The following is a 6,045-nucleotide window of genomic DNA, read 5'->3' on the forward strand; positions in this document are numbered from 1 at the left end:
AAATAGTTACCTTGAGAAATGTTGGAGCATAATCCATTCTTTTGACGAATTCAGTATTCGGCATATCTCTAGAGTTGAGAATCATAGAGCTAATGATTTGGCACAAGATGCATCACGTTATCGGATAAAGAGAGGGAAGTTTCACAAAACTGAAAATCTGATAACCAGTGCAAAGCCAAATTCCCAGGTCGCGGACCGTCCACGTGATGACGCCGGACCGTCCGGGGTTACCAGAAATGTTCTTTTCATTAATTCGGCTGACAATGAAGCCGATGCAAGTGATTGGAGGACACCTATACTTAATTATTTACGAAATCCCAATATCAGGACAGATAAGAACATTCGGTGAACAACTTTCAAGTATGTTTTGATGAGTGATGAACTTTACCGCCGAACAGTCAATGACATCCTGCTTAAGTGCTTGGGCCCAGATGACGCTATATTAGCCATGGCCGAAGTACATGAGGGAATTTGTGGTACTCATCAATCAGCTCCAAAGATGAAGTGGTTGTTGCGAAGGTCTGGTTTTTATTGGCCTAGTATGATAGCTGATTGTTTCAAGTACTACAAGGGTTGCCAAGTGTGTCAAAAATTCGGCGACCTACAGTTGGTCCCTGCAGCCGAATTACATCCTATCATCAAGCCTTGGCCGTTCAGAGGATGGGGATTAGACTTTATTGGAGAAATTCATCCTTCTTCATCAAAGGGGCATCAGTTTGTGTTAGTTGCCACTGACTACTTCACCAAATGGACTGAAGCCGTTGCTCTAAAGAACATGACACACAAGGAGGTAATTGAGTTTATAACTGAGCATATCATTCATAGATTCGGCATTCCCCAGACCTTAACTACAGATCAAGGTACTTCTTTTATGTCAAAGGAGGTACGTGAATTTGCTGAATTATATAGAATTAAGCTGCTTAATTCATCTCCATATTATGCTCAGGCCAATGGTTAGGCCGAGTCTAGCAATAGGACATTGATTAATTTGATAAAAAAGAAAATATCTGATAATCCTAAACATTGGCATAAGATTTTGTCTGAGGCTTTATGGGCTCATAGAATATCTAAACATAGGGCTACTAAAGTATCTCCTTTTGAGCTTGTCTATTGGCAGGAAGCAGTGTTGCCTCTGGAAATAAGTTTGAATGCTATCAGGTTCGCCAGACAAAATGATCTAACTATTACCGATTATTATGATTCAATGATGGATAATATTGATGAGGTGACTGACAAAAGGATGATAGCTTTGGGAGCAATAGAAAATGACAAAATCATGGTAGCCAGGGCCTACAACAAGAAGGTCAAAGCAAAATCATTTCAAGTAGGGGACCTGGTGTGGAAGACCATTCTGCCTCTAAGGAATAAAGACCGGAAGTTCGGGAAATGGTCACCAAGCTGGGAAGGCCCTTATAAAGTAAAACAGGTGATGTCTGGCAACGCCTATTTGCTACAAACATTACAAGGCAAGGACTTGCCTAAGGCTTTGAATGGGCGTTTCCTCAAACAGTACCATCCTAGTATGTGGCAGGATGCCCAAGAGAACCGATGTAATCACATCGAGTTAGTTGCTTTTGGTTTGCTCAGCTCCACCAAAAGGCAGGGGGACATATGTTGAGCACCATATTGAGCGGCCGGACGGTCCGGCCCTGAGGCCGGACGGTCCGCGGTCCGGACAGTCCGCGCCTGTGGGCCGGACGGTCCGCGCATGCGCAGAGTAGTTTAGGGTTCCGAGTTTTGTGCTATGTTTGTTGGCTAGATTTGCGGAATTAACCCGGAATCCAGTCGTGTAAAGGGTCCAGCCCCCCTCCTCTATATAAAGAGAGGTCTACGACCGATTTGTAGGCATCAATCGAATCAATACAACTTCTATTCGCATTTATTTCCAGTACAATTAGGAGTAGTTCTAGTCTAGTTCTAGTTTAGCCTCTCAATCCCCAAATTCTTCGCCTCTATTCGACTCTACGCCGATTAGAGGAGTCTAGGTCAGCCGGCCCGAGCCTAGACAACCCCTAGGATCTCTCCTCCCCGACGGGTCCCCCCCAAAAGCGAGATCCAGGCGCCGCCGGTGATCTTCCGCCGCCCCTGCGCACGCGCGGACCGTCCGGCCCCAGGGCGCGGACCGTCCGGCCGTCAGGCAGGAAACCCTAGCCCCTGTGCCAGGTCGCGGACCGTCCGGCCCCAGGCCGCGGACCGTCCGCGCCTGACCAGAGAGCACCGCCGCCGGTTCTTCTTGAGTATTTGGCGCTCCAAAAAAACGTCAACAGTGACGAACCGGGTTAATTTGATGTGTTTAGTTTATGTGGTGTGTGAAATCGTGACTATTATTACTCTTTTCTGATGTTAAATATTGGTCTACAATTAATTATCAATCGGCTAGAGTCAACAGGCGTGTAGCACGGAGCCGCGGGATCCTGGTTGCTGTGCGCCTGTCAAATCAGGTAAAGCGCTCGCTTGATTTGGCACGTCCAAAGTGCAGCAATAGGAAGCGCTGCTTGTTGACAACTGATCGAGAGCTAGCTGCCTGTTTGAAGCCAATTAGATTGAGGACTGAATTATACGACCGTACCGAGACCACAGCGAACACCGTATCTAGCTTCCTTGCAACATGCATATGTTGGATATAAATAAACTGGAACATATCTGGAATAATAATAAATTATATCTGTACAACTTTGCAATCAAGCCGTGCGTGCAATCAAAACCTAACGATGACGGTAATTTTATGCGCAAGGAGATAAATGTAAAATAACTACTATGTTTCACGTGAAAGGGTTAGATATAAAAATAACAGTCATTGTTGGATTTTGATTGGATACACTGGGTCGCTTGATTGCACGATTACACCGACTGCAAATGATATGTTTCTAAATAAACTGGAACGTATATAATGATGGCTCACAAGTGGACCCAATACCATCTACCACGCGTGATTGCACTGATAGGGTATATACAACCTGAATTAACATGGGATCTTTTGAGAGGCCTTTAGGTGGTTAAATGAAAAAAAAATATCAAAAGGTCTGTTTGGATCCCATGACCTAGCTAAAGCAAGGTGACTAAAATTTAGTCACTTTAAGAATATTTGAATGCAATAGAGGTAATATTTAGCTGCTAAAATTAGCTAAAGACATCTAAACAATTTAGCTAATAGTTTAGTTATTAGCTATTTTTAGCAAATTGGATAATAGTTAGCTAGATATTTGTCAACTAGTTAAACACTAGCAATTTTTAGGCAATTACCTATTAGCTCTATCGCGTTCAAACACCTCCTCTTTAGGAGCTAAAGATCTAAACTCAAAGAGCTAAAAAATAACTAAAATGATAAAAAAAATCCTTTTAGTCACTTTTAGCTCTCTGTTTAGATTTTAGCTCCTGAAATGACTAAACCTTATTAGTCACTTTAGTTTAGCTCATAACGTCCAAAAAAAGCTCCAAAGTTGCAATTTTCAATACACTCTATAATTTTATAGTTCATTTTTTTATTACAGTTATTTAGATCCCTAAATTTTTGTTTTAAGTTCTTTGATTTTTTTAAAAAATTTTAGAATTTAGAATTTTCAAACAACCAGGTTACTACGAAACAACAACTCCTTCTAGCATTTGGGGTCATGTTTATTTCTCACGAGGAAACGTTCGGCTCACGTCTGCAGAGTGCCCAATGTGTGTTTTTCCCTGGCGTGCTAGCTGCATCGCCACTTTTACCCTGACTTCAAACAAGCCACTTTGGCACGTGACGGCCGAGCAGGACAATATTTTCCCTCGTTTGACTTCTTAGTACTATAGTTGACAACATAAGCACACTTTTTCGCACTTGATTAGTGAAGACGACGCATCACACTCATCATCAACACGTCGTCACACATAGATCTGTAACCGAGACCTAGCCAACGTTCTGGGCCGAGCGTCGGCGCCGCCTACTGCAGAGACAATGCTGACGAGCCGTTCGACTTTGAGACACAGAGAAGTTCAAGTTCTCACCTGACATTATAGCAAGCCCTAAAGTTGTTTTAGCGGGTGTTTGGTTTATAGAGACTAGTTTTTAGTCTCTCAATTTTATTTATGTTTAGTCTATAAATTGTCAAATACGGAAACTAAATAATTTAGAGACTAAAATGAAATAAAATGGAGGGACTAAAAATTAGTCCCTATAAACCAAACACTCCCTTAACCTATCAGATGTATTATATTCCTTAGACACGTTTTGTCTGGCTCAAATTTGCCATCAGTAAATTTTATCAGTGCAAATATTCAGCAGAACAGAAAAATATATAGCTAGACAAAACACAAAACTAAGAAAACAAGAAAGATTATATACATGAAGCTTGAATAGCATGTGGGTTGTACAAAAAAACCCCACCTCCATCTAGACCATTTTTACCTACAAACACCTAATAATATATCATGTACACAGCTGACCGGATTCCTAGAAGAACCGGTACATGTCTGAAACTCTGAATTCAAAAAAGAAAAAGGTAGAGTTTTGCACTTTGAACTGAATAAACCTGCAAGCCTCTCTCTCTCTCTCTATATATATATAAAATTCAATCAACTAGTTTCCTAATCAACCTGTTGCAATGAACATCGAGAGCATGACACAGAACACACGACAGAGGGGGCATAAAACATTTCATGTCATTCATCCTTTCAATTTTTGCCCCCTCAATTTATTATCATGGGAGCCACCTAGAATGGGCCAATATCAAGAGTAAGTAGTTATTGCCTGCACTTCCTCACTAACAAACAGCTTCAGGTGACGATCCTTGATCCACCAGGGTTACCAAGCCTATCCAAACATCTCATCCATCAAAATTATCTGCAATAATACAGGCTGCTTACAGCAAAAAATAAGGGAAACCATGTCTTCAAGCAATAATTTGTGCAAAAGCTGAAGTATCTTACCCAGTGACTTGAACTGAGAAAAAAACAATAAACATGTAATTAAACACCTCTTTTGACAGAGCCACATAGATGACATTTGTGTGTTCTCATTCTACATGAAGAGCCTTTTTATTTTTTGAAGAACCACTTTCAAATTTCAATTAACCCTCTAAGAAAATAAAGATGTGTTGCCTTACATTGCTATTCACTACATTAAGAGCCTTTTTATTTTAGTTTCGATGATAATGTATCAAAACATGCAAGCTAAAATTGGTGGTATTAAAAGACATTTTGGACAATTAATGCTTTGGCATTTAATCCTTGGTTGGAGGTAATATTTTCAATCTGATAGTGGCTATCATTTTAGTCATTGTTATTAGTATCAACATTTAGCTACTCATTGTCTAAGGTTATGCCCATATTTAGTGCCTTTTATTGTACATGTTCAATGATTCAACCATGGTAATATATGCTATTCTGATCTACACAAGGATACCATCAATATTTATGAGAGCGGGATTTTTGTTGCTATGCGTAATTTTTTACTCTGCGAGTATGATTCATACCAATTTTTGTTAATCCTGTCGCAACGCACGGGCATGTACCTAGTAAACTTTGAAGATAAAACATGCTTTTGCTGCTAGTTCATCTTCAGCATCTTCTTCCCTAAAATATATACAAACTAATGATGCTCATGCTCTTCTAGCCTAATCTAGTCCTATCTGTAATAGCCTTCGTTGGCTTTCCTCTTTTCCATTGACGTCAAATTAATCATAAATTCTTTTGTGGCATCTTCTAGATCAGTGTTTGGAAAAAGCAACATAACACCTACAAGTCACTATAGCCTTTGGCGGCTACCGATTTATTTTCGACATAGGCCTTCAGCCTTCGCTGAAAGTTTGTCGCTAAAAATAAAGCTTATTTTCAATAACGGTCATTGAAAATAAGTTATTTTATGGCCAGAAGACCGATAAAAATAAACCTGACACGTCTAGTTTTGACAATTATAGCCGACCGTCGAAAATAAAGTCTACTATTCTCGGCAGTTGGTTGTGGCTGTCGAAAATAAATTGGGTTTATTTTAAGTGGCCCGTCAAGCCGCCTAAAATAAGACATTTCTAGGGTCTAGAATTCCCCTGCATATCCATATAAAAATCACATAGC

At 40.3% G+C, this 6,045-nt stretch overlaps 1 pseudogene; it reads left to right on the forward strand.

The window, feature by feature from the left end:
* The first annotated feature begins 5,323 nt into the window (after positions 1-5,323).
* Positions 5,324-5,397, forward strand: LOC111590362 (uncharacterized; annotated as a pseudogene).
* Positions 5,398-6,045: the final 648 nt, after the last annotated feature.

This window comes from Zea mays, chromosome 10, assembly GCF_902167145.1.
Source record: "Zea mays cultivar B73 chromosome 10, Zm-B73-REFERENCE-NAM-5.0, whole genome shotgun sequence".
Taxonomy (NCBI): domain Eukaryota; kingdom Viridiplantae; phylum Streptophyta; class Magnoliopsida; order Poales; family Poaceae; genus Zea; species Zea mays.